The following is a 19487-nucleotide window of genomic DNA, read 5'->3' on the forward strand; positions in this document are numbered from 1 at the left end:
AGCAGAAAGCATCTGGGACATTTCATTAATTATTTGTTCAGCAGTTATCTTCAGCCTAATGTATAAAGACACTGTCAAAGATTGTGAGCCAAAATATGACTCGTTTCTGTTCTGCTTCCAATCAAATAGATGTTTGTTTCCTTTTTCTCTTTTCTTGTTTTACACTGATGCTTCTCATTAGGTGTTAGCCTTGATCTATGTATGTCATCTGGTGTACATGCTCTGCCATGTAGATGAGGAACTCCACTGTAATTTACCATGGTTAGTCATAATGTAGAACACATCAACTGGAAATAGCTTCCATTTGGCTAGGCACATTCTTCAGCAGTTAAAGCATTTGGGAATTGTCACCAGAAATGCTGATGCTATTCCTCCAGAAAACTAACTTCCTTTATCTATGTAATATTTTGGCTTGCATTTTAAGTTCTTCTGTGTGTTGAAGTTGACATACTACCATGACATATTCTGCTTTTTTTTTTTTTTTTTTTTTAAGATCTAGGCTATTTCTTCACATTGTTCTGATTCTGGGTTATACTTTTGTTGCTTTGCAGGACATGGAAATGCTATGCAAGAGCCTGCACAGATCTGAACAGTCATGAGAGAAGCCACACCAAAACATGGAATTCTGCCTCTGTATTTCAGTAGCACTTAAAAAATTAACTGCCAACATTGTAATATAATTTACAAGGAGTTGTTAAAATTTTGAAGCCTCGTCTTTACCGCGGTTTTATATTGTCTATCATTTATTTATTTTACTATTTTTGGGGGAGGGCAAGGGGGTCTTTTCAGAAACTTTTTGGGATTTTTTTTAAATGACGTAGTCCCACAAAGCAAAGGAATGCAGTTTGCCAGCTGGGATGCAATGCTTTCATCTTTGAAACCTGTTGCAAAAGTATAGTTTAATTCAGGCATCTACTGATCAACAAGCCATTGCTTAAAAACAGAGTTAAAATACCAATTTTTAGTTTGTTTGTCTGTTCTATAAACAGTGAAAGTGGAGGAAGGAAACACTTTAATCAAAAGAACATTTCCAAAGAATGTGAGGGAAATATTGCTCTAAAGATACACCACCTTTAGAGTATTTGTCTTCTGATCTGCAAATCAACAGTGAACCCGATACATTATCAGACACTGGGTCTTGGAGGATGAAAGCAAGAAAACAGCAGCTCCTTACATTAGGAAATGCATCAAAGTCACTTCAAGACAAGAGAAGAAATGAGAAAGACTGACTGGCCCTGATCATGACCATCAGACATCTGCAAATCAGACCAGACAGGAGCTTTAATTGTGAGATTACCAGAGACAATCCATTTTCATTGATCAGTAGCTGCTCAGAAAAAGCGGAGTCATGAATGTAATACCATAATCCTGATGGCCACACCTTTCCAGAGGGTACAGTGAGGATTCATTTCAAGCTATTGAAGTCAAAAGGATGATAGAAGAGAGAGAGTTAACAGTGTTTTTTTCACTTTGCTATCACTTTATAAGGCAAGGTATAAATCAAATTTAATATCTTCAATATATTTAAAAGACAAGGTGGCTGTTGATCCTCTAGTTCTGAAACTTCTCTGTGTTATATGTCTGTACATGCCTGCAGTTGTAGGAAGAGGAAGGGGGAATCTCAAAATCTAGTTAATCTTCCTTTAGGTTTCAAAATCTCTGAAGTTCAAATGTGCCTGGATCATGTTCTTGGTTTGATTTATGACTGTGTAGGTGGGAAGGTGCAGCTGCTCTGAAATTCCAGTGATGATTCTGGCTTAAATTTAGGCTTTCTGAAATAAATGGATTTTGAATCAGGCCAATTTCTAACTGGTGATTTTCAACAGCTGTGGAAATGGAACAACTTTAAGACAATAAGAGACAGATGACAAGGAGGACTCAGAGCTGCCTTGTAGCTGTGACCAAACTGAAATGGGAATAGCTGAATATCAACAAATACCAGTCAAATATCACTGTCCAGTAGAAAAGAAGATTGGCCTCATTTTAATGAAGGGATAGAAATACCTTGAAGCCAAGTACAGAGATAGATAGCTGGGCTATGAAAACACAGAGATTCCATCACTTATTTTAAATTTTTTTAATTCCCCACAGGTTGAGTAATTTCTCTGCAAGACAATATATGCCATGAGATTTTAAGTACAGTTTAAAGAGTAAAGGGTTGCCCAGGCTGAGGAAAGAGAAAATATTTGTTTCCTATCCTATACATTCACTTCTTTTTCTACATGGGCAGCTGCTATTCATACAAAAAAAAAACCCACAAAAATTCCTTCTTTGCAATCACAATTCAGTCCTTATATTAATATGTAAACATAAAGGAATTTCTTAATTCCTTATTCAAGGACTGCAGTATTTATATTCTTCAAGTGTCAGGAAAGATGTTTTTTTCCTCTGGTCTTAACAGACCAGTTGAAGGGTGGGATTTTTCCACAGTTTCCTTTGAACACTGACATCCAATTATGTGACCAGAATGCATCCTCTCAGCCACAGGATCCACAGTGTTGGTTGTGGAGCAGCCATGTCTCTTGATGAGTCAGTTAAACAGGCCTGTTTTTTTCAAATATCTGGGATACAGAATTAGGATGGCAGAAACCATGGCAAAGGTCACACAAGTCTTGGCTCTGGGACAGAATGTCTCATCACAAGATCAACAGCAAAGCCAGGTGCTCCAGCCTCCCAGTTCTCAGCTTTTTCAGCCAGCTTGACTTCACCAGGGAGCTGATGTGGCATAAGTGCACACAACTGAGCAGCAACTTTTGTTTCAGCATTTGTCCCCTTAGTGCATGTACCTGAAGATTAAAGCAGAATATTGCACGTGGTGAGCTGTTAATCTGAGGGTAAGGACAAAGGTTTCCCCTTGAGCTGAACAAGGCATTCCTGAGTCACCTAGAATATTTCAGACATGGTCATGTTCCTGATCACTTCTGTACACTGGTGTTGCTTGGAACTTTTTACCGGACACAGGTCATGCCACAGCTCTAGGAGAGGCAGTAAAGCCAGCCTTGGAGGATAGTCTGTCTGCCTTATGAACCATCAGTTAACAGGTCTCTAGTTCAAGGGCATTTTGCCAGTGATGGCTAGTCTTCTCACAGTTGCTTGAAGTGCATGAACAGGGAATTTCTGTGGTTTCAATAGCAACTGCTATGTGGTGTGAATAGCTGGGTATTTAATAACATTTTCATTGTGAAATACAGTCCCCTCAGGTCTTCAAAAATTTTGTTTATGAGGATCAAAGCCATAGAAACATAGAATATGCTGAGTTGGAAGGGACCCATGTGGATCATGGAGTCCAACTCCTGGCCCTACACAGGACAGCCCAAGTATCACACCATGTGCCTGAGAGCATTTTCCAAACGCTTCTTGAGCTCTGTCAGGCTTGGAGCTGTGACTACTTCCTTGGGGAACCTGTTCCAGTGTCCAACCACGCTCTGTGTGAAGAACTTTTTTTAATACCCAACCTAAACCTCCCATGACACAACTTCATGCTGTTTTTTTCAAGTCCTGTCGCTGGAGACAAGAGTGAAGAGACCAGTGTCTGCTCCTCCTCTTCCCCTCACAAAGAAGTTGTAACTGCAATGAGCTTTCCCCTCAGTCTCCTCTTCTCCAGGCTGAACAGACCTCAGTGACCTCAATGACCTCAGTGACCTCAGCCACTCCTCATATGGCTTTCCTTCAAGGTCATTCACCATCCTTATTGCCCTCCTTATTCACCAAAGCTGCCCCCAGCACTGGAGGTGAGGCTGCCCCAGCTCAGAGCAGAGCAGGACAATCCCCTCCCTTGCCTGGCTGGTGATGCTGTGCCTGATGCCCCCAGGACAGGGTTGGCTCTCCTGGCTGCCAGGGCACTGCTGGCTCATGGTCAGCTTGCCATTGACCAGGACAGCCAGGTTGTTTTCCATTGCACTGCTTTCCAGCGTCTCATTCCCCAGTCTGTACATTCAGGGGTGCCTTACTCCAGGCGTAGAACCCAGTACTTTTCCTTGTTGAGCTCCATATGGTTGGTGATTGCCCATCTCTCTGATTTGTCAAGGGCTCTCTTTGGGGCCCCTCTGCTCTCAAGGGAGTCAACAGCTCCTCCCAATTTAGTGTCCCTAGTAAACTTATTTCGTATTTGTTTGAGTCCCATATCCAGATCATTAGAGAAGATGCTGAAGACCACAAGGCTGAGGATGGGGCCCTGCAGAAGCCCAGTAGTGATGGGTCATCAGTCTAATGTCACCCCATGCTCTCTAACTCTTTGTGCCCAACCCATGAACCAGTTGCTCACCCATTACATAACATGGTTATCCAGTTGAGTGCTGGACAATACACAAGAGCTATAACTGTTATGACTTTTTTTTATTCTTGGAATTGAGAACTAGAAGAATGTAGCAGTGTTGCTCATCTCTGATTTTACTAATTGGAATATTAATTCCCATGAACAACTTGGAAATTTAAAAATATCTTCGTATTTGATTAAGAAAAATGTCAGTAACCATCATTGCAGATAAACACAGCATTAGGATATATTTTTCTATTAGATAGTCATCTTTTAAATATCTGACACAATAAGTATTTCTATTGCATCTTCTTAAAAAAATCTAACACAACTTAGATGGAGACAACCAATTCTCATAATTTCTTTAAAAAAACCCTAAATTTAACTGAAGAACAAAAGCATAATTCTAGTATCAGGCATCAAAATCTTGGGAAACCTATTTTTGGCAGAATGCAGGAGTTTACCAGTCTGAATTCTCGAAATTAGATATTATTCTCTCCAACAAAGTAGAGTTACTCTGCACTAATTGAGTATCATTATATAAAACATGCTGAGATGCTCCAAGTTGTAATATCTGCTTAATGAACCAATTTACATAACTTGCTAGCTTAATCAAGACATTCTGAGCATCAAATATATTTTCATCATCTTTCTTCCAGTTGAGCTGTCTCTCTAACTTCTCTTTCCCCAGTGAAAGTCCATTATCCACTAAGAGGATTAGCTAAATCTATTTTTTTTTGTCTGGTCTGGAAAAAAGCTCATAAGAATACAACTAATCAAAGTGTACTGGCATGATGAAAGTGCATCCTATTGTCTTTTTATCTTGGGAAGTTTTATGGCAAGCTTTTTCTTTTGCCAGACATCTTCTTTACTGAGCTCTTTTGTTTCTAAATTTGACTTAATCATCAGTTATTCAAGCAAAGCATGATGGTAGTTCTCCATGTTTTCCTTGTCCAGCTCTCTTCTCCATTATGGAAACTGTAGAGTCCTATTTTGAGCAGGCTGTAGAGGAATGTCACACTCATTTCAGGTTTGGTGTGCTGGATGGAGAACTGGAGTCAGAACCTGTGTGCAGAACACTTTCTCCCAGTGTTCTGCACTCCTGTTATCATGCAGAAAATTAGAGAAGCTGCAGGGTAACAGAACCCTAGACTGTAAAATAGAAATATGTAGTTACTAATTCCCTTTAATACCCAAACTACTGTTTACACAATATACTGTGCATTTTGCTTCTCCATACGTCCTAAACTAAAATTTGATTTAATTGTATCAAATATGTCCAAAGTGAAAGTGTCAATAAAGCCATCTCCATTAAATTGTAACACACCCTGATGTATTTCATGATGAAAACTGGAAAAATCATGGCCTAGTACTGCCTAGAGCATGGCATAGAGTTCACATCCCGAGGGAAAATAAATTTGGATTATTGTGTTTCAGTGTTTATTCTGGATTTCAGTGTTACAGAATCTGGCTGTTTTTTCTTTGTCTCTATCATGTCAAAATTTGCCATTAGGTGACTGGAATCATCAAGAAAATCCATGTAGTCTAGTGCAAGTCTCTTCCTTCGTTCACTGAGTCAGTATGCCCATGGAGGTCAGCTCAGTGCTATTCAGCACACATAACATTTAAATTTAGAGGATGACTCACAGTTTAGGTAGTAGAAAGATAATCTGTTAGGTGAGTCCTTTTTGCTGTAATGATAAGAAATCTCCAGACTCACCAGAAAGACTTATGAACCAGATTACACTAGGAGGATTCATAAGCTCCAGTAAATTCACAGCCCCAAGGCAATAACTTTTTCTTTCATCTGCTGGCTGAAGAAATAAGAAACTGATGAATAATTGCCCTTGCTGATCAGTCTCAGCAACAAACTTCAAGAAAGAAATGGATTCCAATTACTAGTCATGTTCTTCAATGCACTCCTAGAATGTCTGAAATCCAGAATGGGGTATAAGCACACTGTATGTAGTAGAGAAAACTGAGAACTCCACTAGAATCTATATAAAAATAATAATAATTAGACTTTAAATACCAAGCCTGATGATTATTTTTTTCAGTTAGTACTCAAATTTTTAGAAACATCAGCTGTATATACAATTTTAGCATGGCTGTCTGTGTGGCATTTGTGATTCAGTGGTGACTGCAGGGAAACTTAGTGAGCTGTAAACTGCATGGGCATTTTTTGTGTTTTCTATCCCTTGTTCTTATTGACCATTTTTAGAATGCATTATGGCTTTTTCCATATGTTTTCATGGTCTTCCATCTATTCAGTTCCCTATATGAGCAGCACCTTGATATTTGTATGCACCTCCATCCCACAACAAAGTTTCTGCAACACTTTTGGAAATAAAATTGTAGCTGTAGAAATTCCTTAAACAGCACCTAATTTGGTTGGTCATATGAATCTTCTAAAAGGAATATTAGCTACTCCTTTCAGTCTAACACTGTGATTTAAATCTCATCTATTTCTTATTCCAAAGATTTATGTAATCTGGATTGTGCTGGAACAGCTTAATGGTCAGATACTCGTATCCTAGACTATGAACAGACAGTGCTAATGGTTGTTTCAGAAGTGCTGGAAGTTCACAGGTATTCAAAAACACATTTTCAACTTGTATATTCTTCTAACAGCAATTGCAGACGATTGCTAGGATTCACATCTTTAAAATACATCAGCTGAATCTATGGCAGATGTTATTTACAGGCATATAATTAAACAGAACAAGGGTCATGGCTCTGATGTCAACTGGCAAGACAGCAACAAACCTGGCCAAGCTGATTGAGAGGTGACCAATAAAAAGGTATAGTTTGAAATGGAAACTATGTCACTGGAAAAGAAAAAGACTGAATGATAATTGTGTTTTCCATTAAGGATGTATTTGAACAGAACAGGTGGAATTCAAATTCTGGAAGAGAGAGCAATTTTTGGTACGCAGATCCATGTATCTTCCAAAGATTTCAGCCTTTATGAAATGTCACAGGATTGGAAAGAAACTATTACAGTGTGTTGCACTCACTGTGCTCCCCAGATCATTTACATTCTTGGAAAGAAAAACAATTTAGTTGTTCAGACAGAAACATGACAGAGTAAAGAATAAGACAATATTTTTGAGCAACAGAATAAGAGGGATGGAAAAATGGGTATAATATAAATATGAATCCAAACTTTATTCTGTCTTAGTAGAGACTCTCTTAGGGGATATTGGATTACATTCATTCTATCAGTGTCAACTTTACAGTTAAGATAGCTTCACCGCTGGCATCAAATCATACTATTCAAATGTTCTGTCAGGGTTTGTGGTCAATCCTGAAGAGATTTTCCTTAAAGCTGCTTCTGCAGTCAGGTTTGTTATCAGTGAACTGATTTAACAAAGTTTATTGTTGTATTCCTGCAGTCACATAGGAAATATTTCACCTCCTCTGTCCCAAAGGTGTGATCCCCTTCTCACAGGTAGCAGGGTCAGGAGAAAAACAAATTCTATGCATCTGACAGAGAACCATCGTTCAGAAGTTCTACTCACCTCCCTCTAGAATAAAATCATATCACCCTGCAGCAGCAGCAACTGCAGCAGCAGCAGCACCTGTTTCCAGAACATATGCAAATCCAAGTTTGCAAATCTCCAAGCTTGTACGTTGCCTTTTGTAGTTTGGCTGGAAAATTAAAGTAGGGGTTATTTTTACAAACTAAGCCTTTGAAGTGCTATGAAAGAGAGGCCCATATCCAGTCACATCTTCTAGTTGTCAACCCATGCTTGGCCTTTGCATCACACAACTCAACAGGGCATATCTCTTCATATCTTTCTCTGGAGATGTTCTTCTAACTCACAAATTCCTTCCTTCTGACTGGTAGTTAATCATAGAAACACAGATTGATTTGGGTTGGTAGGGACCTTAAATTAGATCATTAGTTCCAAACCCCTGCCATAGGCAGGGACATTTTCCATTAGATCAGGTTGCTCAAAGCCTCATTCAATCTAACCTTAATTTTTATCAGCTTAAGGGCTTCGCTTATCTTCCAGACACTCATTCAAACTCCCATTGACATTTTCTGGTGTTTCCAAATGGACATCTGGTTGGATTCTCTAAATACAAGTCACCTACTAGAAGGCTTGTTATAGGCAGGATAATTTTCAGAATCCAAAATTTTAGCATCAGTATCTGTATTACATTTTGAGTTAAATGGTAACTTCAGGGAAACTGAATGACCTGCAAACTGCATAGACATTTTTTGTGTTTTCTATTTTTTATATTTACTGACAACTTTTGGAATGAGTTAGAGTGTTTTTCCATATGCTTTTGGAGTCTTCAACCTATTAAATTCTATGTGAGCAGTACCTTGGTATGCATATTTAACTTCGTCTTATGACACAGCAAGATTTCTTCCAACACTTTTGGAAACAGACCTGTGGCTCAAGAAATACTGTAAGCAATGTCTATCTTATAAATATGAATTTTATAAAAGAAATCTTAATTATTGTTTTCAGCCTAAGACTGTAATCTGAATCTCATCTATTCCTTATTTTGAAGAGTTATGTAATCTAGATTGTGCTGGAACAGTTTAATAGTCGTGTCCTAGATTGTGAAGGCATAGTGCTAATGGTATTTCAAAAGGGCTGGAGGTTCACTGTTATCCAAAAGCACATTCATATGGTAAGGACTTTAAATTGAGCTAAGCTGTTCCAAATCCTATGTTCTGCTAACAGCAACTGCAACCAATTGTTTTAGAGTAAGGTAGGATTTAAGACAGCATGGTGTAAAGATGTGAAAACTGTAACAGCTGTTTGGCAGGTTTGGTTGGTAGTGCTTTGGGAATAACCTAACACAAGTTTAAGTAACACTTTTTTTTTTGTTTGCTACTTCTTTCATATTGCCACTAGGCAGAAAGCAATGAAGAGGCATAATGAAAATCAGAAAGCAATGGAAAAATAAAATCTGGCAACAGATTGGCAAAATCCCCCTCAAAATCTCTCTTTATGATTCATCTCCACCACAATGGCTGAACTGTTTTTTACAGGAATAGAGTTCATATTTTTTCTGTAGCTGGTGCAGTGCTGAATTTTGGATTCAGTATGAGATGCTGAATAGCACACTGGTGTTTCAGATGTTGTTTACCCTAAACCAAGGACTTTTCAGTATCCCACGCTCTGCCAGTGAGAAGGTGCACAAGAAACTGAGATGGAACATAGTCAATACAGGTGATCCCAACTGGAAAAATGGATATTCCATACAAGAGAACGTCATGCCCAGTATATAAAGTGTGTGAGTTAGCTGGAAGAGAAAGCTGATTGCAATTCAGGGATGGGATTTTGGTATCACTGAGAGGGTGGTTAGTAATTGTATTGTGCACCCCTTTTTTTCAACCTACAAGTTTTTCTTTTGATTGTCAGAAGTGAACAAAAGGCTTTGTGGTGTTTAGGTGCTCGCTGGGGTTAAACCTTGACATATGTGAATTTCCAAAGGCAACTTGGCCATCTTATTTTATCTTGTTTGGAAAGTTTTTGCTTACTGTCCCCTGATACAAAAGCTTTCATGCAGAATGCCTTTCTGAAATAATTTATCTGAAATTTTGATCTGCTTTAATTGGTAGAAAATTATAACTACACAAAATAATGCTGAATAAATTATTATCAGAGAAATAGAGGAATTTGTGGATGACTTGCAACTAAAAAAAAATCATGTTGTCAATTTTCATGTCTGAAGGCAATTGTCTAAAGACTGAGCTTACATGAAGAGCTGCTCTTTGACAATTCAAATATGCCTGAGATGCTAATATACCTTGGTATTTTGTTGATTCATCAGGCTGCTTTTGGTCTTAAACTGCAACTTTCTCATTTTATATGTAGGATGAGTTGTCTGGTTTTTTAACTAGCCCATGGAACAGATTTATTTTCTGCAGTAGATTCTGTTGAGGATATTAAGATACTGAATTGTCATGGTAACAAGAAAAAGTAGTAGCTGATGGAATAGAGACTCACTTTTATTAACCTTGATATCAATATATACAAATGCATTTGATTTTGAATATTTTTGGTTCCTTTTATGAATAATACTATGAGGTATTTTATGTCACAGAGTAAATTTACAGTCCATGCATTAAAAGGGGTAGTAAATTTCAGAAGAACAAGTGTTTTATTTTTATATGTGGAGAATAATGCAACTGTGTATGAAGAATGATATAATTGACCACTAGTACAGCAGAATTTGTCTAACATTGAATTGCAGTGTGCAACTTTCTGTGAAAGAGGCACAAGATTTCATGATCTGTACTTGGTGATACAATCATTTGCAGGTGTGTGAATGGACACAACAGGTTACCAGGGCAACCACCAAACCCAGCCAAAATGCAAAGACTAGATTTATCTCATTACCTTGCTAACAACACGGGGTAGCAGGGACTCACGGGGACATAGGCTCTGTTTGGCTTAGTTCATCCCAGCAAACAGAGACACACGGGAACACGGGGTCTGTTCAGCCTAGTTCATCCTAGTTCATCAGGTTGTTGCCTGCCTCGCTGGAACAAAAAGCTTTGGGCCTGCCTGAGAGTCTCTTACCTCTCCACAGGAATTATTCTCAAAACAGGCAGAGGATGCACAACACTTGGCATAAGAAATGGCTTTTTCTTTTTCCCACACTGGCATTTTTAGCATTGCCAGATACAAGGTCACTTGCAAACTATTTCCTTGTCCTTGCTGAATCTTCTGGTTTTAAGCCTTTCCTCCCAATAGCAAATTTCTTTTTCTGATCATTGACATGGTTAACAACCCTACACCTGCTGGTTTAAGTCTTCTCTGCTTCTTTCTCTCCACTGTATAAAAGCCTGAAAATATCTTCTTTTTTTTTTTTTTTTTTTTAATTCCGGATACAGAAAAATAAAGTCTGCTTTCAACAGCTGTTCAAATGTGCTTTTGAAAGCAATGGTTGATAACATCCATGGCAGTGAAAATGGTAAATTTGGGATGACAAACCTGTTAATTCAAGCCAGAACACATATGCATAGAATATGTTGAGTCGGAAGAGACCTGTCAAGACAATTGAGCCCAAATCCTGGCTCTGTGCAGGACACCCCAGGCATCACACCATGTCCCTGAGAGTGCTGTCCAAATGCTTCTTCAACTCTGTCAGTCTTGCTGCTGTGACCACCTCCCCGGGGAACCTGTTCCGATGTTCAACCTCTGGATGAAAAACTTTTTCCTGATATCCAGTCTAAACCTCCCCTGACACAACTTTGGAACATTCCCTTGGGTCCTGTGTCTGGTCCCCACAGAGCAGAGATCAGTGCCTGCCCCTCCTCTTCCCCTCCTGAGGAAGCTGTGATTGCAGTGAGGTCTCCCCTCAGTCTCCTCCAGGCTGAACAGACCAAGTGACCTCAGCCACTCCTCATGCCATTTCCCCAAAAGTCCTTTCACCATACTTGTGGCTCTACTTTGGACACTCTAGTAGTTTAATTGAGTTTTTACTGTTGTGGCACACAAAGCTGCCCCCAGCACTGGAGGTGAGGCTGCCCCAGCTCAGATCAGAGCAGGACAATCCCCTCCCTTGCCTGGCTGGTGATGCTGTGCCTGATGCCCCCAGGACAGGGTTGGCTCTCCTGGCTGCCAGGGCACTGCTGGCTCATGGTCAGCTTGCCATGGACCAGGACCCCCGGGGCCCTCTCTGCAGTGTGTGTCCCTTTCTCCAGCCTCTTGTTCATTTCTATACACATGAACAGGGCTGACCCGTCCCAGCTGTAGAGTCCTGTATGGGGGACAATGCCACTGAAATTTATCTTAAATATGAAAACTTTCTATGAAATATCATGAGAACAAATAAAATTAAATTTAAAAATATGATATAAAAATGTTACCCTTTGTGAAAAAGGGTAAGTATTGTATTTACGCTGAGCAGAATGGGAACACAAACACTTTAGAGATCTCAGGTAGCCCTGCAATAGACAACAAACTGAAAATAGGAGGACAGGTTCTGTCCTTCATCTTCATATAGTTTCTTACCCAAATTTTCATGTGCGCACTCATTTTCAGCTCAGTGTTTTATTTCAAAGAGAGTTTTGCATTGTAGCCATTTGAACAAAATTTCATTCTGTCTGTAATTCACAGTTCTTGCACATGCAAAGATTAACTCTGCAGAACTGACACAGAAAATCCAAAATCCAGAATACACCAGACTTGCTGCTATGATGGGTATTTAGTTTCCAGCACTGCATTGCTATGGATACATTGCATTGACAGCATGTGAATAGATTGATTGCATAGGACATGCACAGTAGAAATGGATCTAAAACCTGCTATTACCCACCATCTTCAGGAGCAATACACCTTTCTGCTTAGAAACCAGAAACAGAAATATAGCACCATCACTTCAATTACCTGGAAAAAGTAATTTCTAATCTTTCTTATTTGTTTCCAGATGATACCTCCTGTTTCTCTTCACCCATCTTGGCTTGTTCTTTCATTAATCAGCTCTAACTGCTCTTTACTATCATAGGTTGCTTTGTATAGGATTTTCTCTTATATTTCAATTTCTACTCTACCTAGAATAACGTAGCTCAACATACCTAATACATTAGTATACAAATACAAGCTACTCTGTAAAATTACAATGGTACTTTTGTCATTTCTCCCTTTCTAAATCTAACTTTCAGAACTGGTGATGATGATGATTATTATTATTATAATTGTTATTATTTTCAGCTAAAAGGATTATTTATATCAGCGTGAGCACATTTCAGTACTTTATCAGTTGAAGTGCTCATGAGCATTTAGCAATGAGCAATTTGTGATTTGTCATTTATTCAGTATTATTAGAAAACAGCAAGAAGTTTCATCAATAAAAAAAGCCATTGAGCTAAATATCTAAAGCCTCATAAATTAGTTCAAAGTGAATCAGCTCTGATCTTTAGTGGATTCAATTCCTATTTCATTAATTGCTAATTGTCTTGACAATAAAATATCAGTTCAAATAACAAGAAATGAATTACAATAACTGCTCAAATGTCTGTTCAGATAAGCATGAAAAAAACATAAGTAACTTACCATGAAAATTAATGTAAAAATCCATTTAAAATCCACTGGTATAGGTATTAAATTAGAACCAGTTTTCTTCATGTCAAAGAAAATTATACTCTGCAGAAAATGCCTACAAGTGGAAAAAAAAGATATTTCTACTAATAACACAGTTAAAAAAACATTGTGATGATCACTCTAGTAGTTCTGAATATTTCACCTAATTTTCTACTGTCGTAGTAATAAATGCTTAATTGTGTGGAAGGAAAGAGAAAAAAGAAAAATTAATTAGATTTGCAGCATACAGGCACTTTCTGCTGTTTTCTAATTTTTGCTGTCTAAATCAGGTCATGAAATTTTACTACACAGTTGAATTTGATGCTTTTGTGAAACGATATTTCCACTCTCTATCTAAATGAGAAAGTCTATATTAATGCCACACTTGGAGTGAGGATTACACAGTAAAAACTTCAGCACTTTTAATGTTATGTTCACATAATAATGCTTCTCCTGTACGCTAAACTAAACTACTAATAGTTCCTTTGAATTCCATGAAGAGATACCTTTTCAAATTGAACTGAAAGTTTCTTGATTCTTCACTGTCCGACAAAGATCCAACTGAGACCTTGGAGAGACAATAAACCATCACTGGAGTCATAATTTCAACTTGCTGCTGGAAGTAAACTCTGTTTTTTCTAGTGTGGCAAGATTGCTAGTCTAGTCCAGTTAGTGCAATGTGAAAGCTTTCATGATAAATTCAGAGTGAAAAGTTTCTCTCCTCTCCTTGACTGTGACTTCTTAAAAAAATAGGTGTCCATTTAAAATATCATTGAATGTGTGTTGGCTTATGGCTCCTGTAGTGAAAAACACCTCCTAAGAGAGTAAAAATCTATTACAAAACTTGTCTCAGAAGCCAGTCTTGAAACAGTCTTAAACTTTCTAGCTTGTCTCAAAATTCAGTACAAAAGTTGTCCCATTCATCTCCATTCTCATTTTCCTTCTACAAGCAAAGCCATGTCTTCAGCACAATGAACGCCAGCCTGTGACTCATTTTAATATCTTTGCCATTATAACTCAGATTTTCATGTTGTCAGGCTTGCAGACTCGTTAATAAACTGTAGCTTCAGCCTGTGAAGTTCCAGAAGAAAAGTTTTTAAGTTATTATTTTTGTGCCAGTTCAATTTTTAATCATACATAAACACTAGCTCCAGGAAAAACATTTTGGCATCATTTTGCTGCTCAAACATCAGGTTATATTCACATTTCCTATCTCATTATCCTTCCTGGCCACTACTGAGAGACACAGATTGAAAAATACAAAGTATTAGGCATTGTTTGTATTTTGAAAGTATTCATTATTCCTTTTTGCTCTTCATTTAAGAATGTGTTTTCATTTCACAATGTTACTCCCTTTCTGACTGTGCCCTATGGGCAGATTTCAATTCCAAGCTTAAAAGCAAAAATAGATGTAAAAAGAAGGTATTTATTTCTTCCTCTGGGGTCATGCAGTCCAATATCTCACTGCAAGGCAGACAATCACCAACTCCATCATGCTAGCCATGGCTGTGTCTGGATGTCTTATAAACCTCCAAAGACGGAGATGAGCTCATTTTCTGAACTATCACCTGTTCCAGAGTCGTATCACACTCGTGAAATGGTGAGAGGACTTTAGATGTATCACAGCAAGTTTCAGGGTCAGAGGACCTGAACAGAAGACCTCAAAGAGCAGCTTTTGCTGGCAGTTATGACTTGTCCAAAAAATGCATTTCTAAGGCTGCAATTGTAATCTAAAATGGAAGAAAAAGGAATTTTCCATGCTATGTCTAAGGAAGACATACAATTTCAGATATATAGAAGCAACAAGAGTTTTATAATTTTAATTTTCTTCTCTAACAAATTTTATTTTCATCGTATTACAGTCAAATAGGTCAGGCATCTCTCCACAGGCATTGCTGTGTCACGGATATGGCAAGCAATTATTTCAGTGCAAGTCAGGAATAACATCTTTTTTGTTCATTTTTTTCCCTACTGTCATTCATAGAGAACAGATTGTTTACTTACTAAGGGAAGAGCATAATTTATTTCAAAGTATTTTTAGCATTATCCTTTTTACCATCCCCTATATGTAAAAGTTAGTGGAAAATGAGAAAGTCACAGAAAGAGTGAGATCCACATCTGAAAGATATGCAATATGAGGTGTCCTGCTGAAGGTGTCCTATTCAGTACAGAATATAGGTATGAGGCAGATGACTTTTTTTCCTGTCAGTGGTCCATACAGAGCATGTATGAACGGGGAATTAAAAGAAGCCCCAGTTAACTTTGGAAGCACCACTGTCAGACTATGTCAATGCCATCTTGTGTGATACTTATTCATGTGATGAATCTCTTTAATTCTGTTCTTTTCCACAGAGAAATCAATTTCAGTGGTATTGCCTGGATGAACTCAGACATTGCACAACAAGCTAGTAAGCACATCTGAATTAATAGCTTATTTGCAAGTGTCAAGTTGCAAACAGCTTAGGCATCATCCTTAGCATTGATCATGACTAGACATCATATTTCTAAAGCAAGTTTAATGTGTCTCTGGTAGCTGCTAACTGTGAAATAGTATTCTAAGCACATGCTAATAAAAATGCATGAACTCGTATGCTTTAAAATAACATCAATTTCCCTAGGCCTAGGGAAGACTAACAGGCATAAAGGCTTCATATTTGGATCCTATCCAGGATTTTTCCTGCCAAATGAAACGCCACTAGTTAGGTTTTGAACTATGTGGACTTAAATTTGCTCTTAACTGAAATTTGCTCATGACTAAAATATTTAATAGGTGATTTTTACAATTAACACAACATCCTGGTAACACTGTTCACAGCAACTGAAATGCTCATCTGCTGCTGGCAATCCTCCAGGCCAGCCCATACAGCCCATCTCTGCCCTTTCACTGACATATGCATTCTACACTCACTTTCAGAAGTACTGTAGTGTCATGCAGACATATTTAACAGCTACTTTTCCTGTCGTGGGAAATTTCATTTCAATAAAGAATAATTTTATTAGGTGAGGTGGTTTGGAGGAGTTTTCAGGATCATTCTGATTCTGCAAGGATTCCAAAAAGAAGAGGTAATTGCTCCGATTAGGAGATTTTTAGGGTGACTTTTCCACGTTTGTTTTTCACCTATGAGAATATATGTGCCTTGCCAATGAAGACAGGACTGTTTTCCTCCATTCACTGACAATGGAAGTCTAGTTCCACCATTCAGGTTTCTTTTGATTTCCTTCTCAATTAAAAGTTCCCCAATTCCATGAGTTTCTTCAGCTGCTTGGACAATTTTTCCTGTTAATTTTGCTCTGAGAACAAGTTTATATTACACTTCACCAACTAGAAAGATTAATTTCATGATATAACATCAATTGGATGTCAGCTTGGTAGCCTTGCTAAGCTCTTTGAACTTAAATGAAAAGAAAACAAGCCTCTGTGTGGTGGTCTCTCAGTACCATGAGAAGTAGACATTCAGCTGCAGAATGGGGACAGATACCACTAGTACTGGGAACAAAATTTAGGCTTACGTACTGGAAGCAAAGAACTTGAAGAAAATACTTTTTTAGAAGACATTTCTCATTATGAATAGAGGGAAAGAATCAGAGCTGACCTGGCAGCATGCTGAGGGCTCAAATTGGCAAGCACTTCTGACAGGCAAGAATTTCACTGAAAAATAATTGTATGGGAAGAGGGTAACCAGTCTCAGTAATTAAGTTTTCTTCTGGGGTTCAGAAAGAATTATTTTTTGGCTGCTAAATAAATTTTCTTCAAAGGATTATGATTTCAGATTGCTTTTTTAATACTTCTGTACTAAAAATACTCAGTACTAAAAAATAATAATGCTCCTTTATAATTCATGACCTTTCCCTCCAAATCATGGCACCTTTCTTCTACTTGGATAAAATCCAAAAGCACAAAATACTTTTCTGTGAAACACCCCTGCTCTTGGAACTCTACCTCTTACAGACCTTCTCTCTAATAAGGCCAATGCAGCTATGCTCTTCCCAAAGTCTAGTTTGTGTCTTTCCAAACTCCTCTGTAGTTCTCCAGAGCTGTACTTTCTGAAATTAGTAGCAACTTCTATGAAACCTGGTTAATGTGTGCATTTGGGTTTTCATGTATTTTCCTGTTTTTTTCGTACAGACACTGTAAAAAAATCAAACTGTTCTCTCAACTTCCTGCAGAGATAGATGGAGCAAAACTTTGATACAAAGAACTTCTGTGACAGCAGGACACACAGCAGAATATAGTTATCTGCTGTTACCTAATATTTCTCTTCATCTCATCTTTTTAGTTCAAATGTCAAAATGCAATTAATTTTTGAATGTTAAAATCATTTTTGGGGTTGAAAAAGAATTTGTATATTTTCAAGGAAGAAGTGCTTGACAAAAGGAATTATAAGAAAACAGATAAAAGTCTTCCAGCTGGCATAAAAAGATGCATGACAATATTCAATGATCAATTCCATATTATCGTGAAATTCAACCAGAAAGAATGTAATTTACTTCTATTTAGATTTAGAGTTTTGTTTGCTGTTTGGATCATGGAGAGCATATTTATAGTTAATGAGTAAGCATTCTTACTTGTTCAGTGATTTTTTTGAAATTGAAAAAAACCTGCAAGGCCAGAGGGCCTTAGCATCTACTTCTTCAGTCTGGTTTTGTTTCAGCAGGAATTGAAGGAGATTTGAATTCTTTGCATGTTTGCACCCCATGGGGTGTATAGTCATCTATTTTTTGAGTATGCAAAGAAGTGATATATTTGACAACTTTTTGTTTTCGCACTGATTTGTGAATCACTGGTTGCTGTTTTTAGAATCCATCGTATGAACCTTAGGACCACAATGTGCTCATAAGTGAGAATACACCTTTATTTCTATCATCATCTTTATCTTGATTTTGATATGAATGTAAAAACCCTGAATAGTATTTTTATTCCAAACACCTTCATAATGTGCAATCGTTTGTTTTATTCAGGCATTCAAAATTCTTCCATTCTCATTTTCAAAATATATACAACAGCTATATAAGTTTATTAAGTCTGTTTGGATTTCTTTTATCAGCATTTATTTTAAGGAAACTTATTAACTCAACTTTCTTATAAGAGTCTGTGGAAATTGTTTTAGGATCCCTTTTAGGATAGAATGTCCTAAAGTAATTATGTCTTGGAGGTATTCCCATTTTAGTCTTTTTCCAAGACTAGTATAATTCACATTTGATTAAGCATTATTAGGCATTTTGGCTTTCTTCCCATGAGGGGGGAGTAGATACCTAAGTGTGGGAAATCAAACTCATACCACAGGATCTGATATAAAGTCCTAGAGGAGCAGTGTCGGCCTTACATGTTTAGTGGGGAGGGAACCCCATCTTGGAACTCACAAAGTTTGAAAAGTGTAAATTCTGGTTGCTAATCAAAATCTCAGTGTCCCACGTAGCTCTCTGGCCAGAAAATGATAAGCTAACAGTTGTCTGTACATACAGAAGGATAATCCTTCAAAGTAAACAGGATTTTTTTTTGTCGTTTTGTCATTTGGCTCTTTTCTGATTTGGATAGATTTTCAGCTATGGTGTCCATAATTCAAGCACTGGAAGATGACGCCTAAATCAGAAATGTCTCATTTCCTTGAAATGCTCATGACAATCACTTTGTGTTTGATATATATATATATCAGGGAAGACTGCTCAGAAAGGTGAGGATACTCTAAGTACAACAGAGCTCACTGCTGAGCTGGGTAAGCTGTCAGTCTGTGAAACCCAGTGATACCAGCACCGGTTCTTTTCAGTAACTTGCTTTCTTTCTTTACACCAAAGACCTAATGCTAGCTAAAGCGTTGCCATTTAATCACCTCTGCAAGATAGGTGCAAGCACACAATAACTAAACTTCTCTTAGATAAGTTAATATGGGTTATTTCATCAATGTAAAAATCCTCACAGGACAGGATGATTTTATAGTAGAATACAATACAACAGTAAAGGCTATGACTCAATCCAACTGCTGTAAGATGAAGGTAAAAATATTCAGTGCTGAAAAGAGTTCTGGTTTCTGTATGTAGCTTAAAAATTATTTAGCATGGATACTAAAGTGTTATGTCTACTGGTGTTCAAATTGCTCCAAGCTTGTTTATAGTAAGGTAGAGAGTCAAATTCTTCTTGCTAGCATAATTCACAATGCAAGTTATTTCAACTCCAACTA

General features: G+C 37.7%; 2 long non-coding RNA genes across 3 annotated transcripts in view; one reads left to right on the forward strand and one right to left on the reverse strand.

Annotated features, from left to right (window-relative positions):
- The window catches only part of LOC148225338 (uncharacterized), a 33241-nt gene extending 25704 nt beyond the window's left edge, over positions 1-7537 (forward strand). Inside the window, exon 3 of the long non-coding RNA XR_015805828.1 lies at positions 552-7537. This is a non-coding gene — a long non-coding RNA (uncharacterized LOC148225338). The remainder of the gene's footprint in view (positions 1-551) is intronic.
- The window catches only part of LOC148225339 (uncharacterized), a 37113-nt gene continuing 19677 nt past the window's right edge, over positions 2052-19487 (reverse strand). For both annotated transcript variants that reach the window (XR_015805824.1, XR_015805823.1), the window contains exons 3-5: positions 13285-13387; positions 7777-7906; positions 2052-2786 (exon numbers count right to left, since the gene is read on the reverse strand). This is a non-coding gene — a long non-coding RNA (uncharacterized LOC148225339). The remainder of the gene's footprint in view (positions 2787-7776; positions 7907-13284; positions 13388-19487) is intronic.

Source organism: Sturnus vulgaris, chromosome 1 (genome assembly GCF_052056855.1).
Source record: "Sturnus vulgaris isolate bStuVul1 chromosome 1, bStuVul1.hap1, whole genome shotgun sequence".
NCBI lineage: Eukaryota > Metazoa > Chordata > Aves > Passeriformes > Sturnidae > Sturnus > Sturnus vulgaris.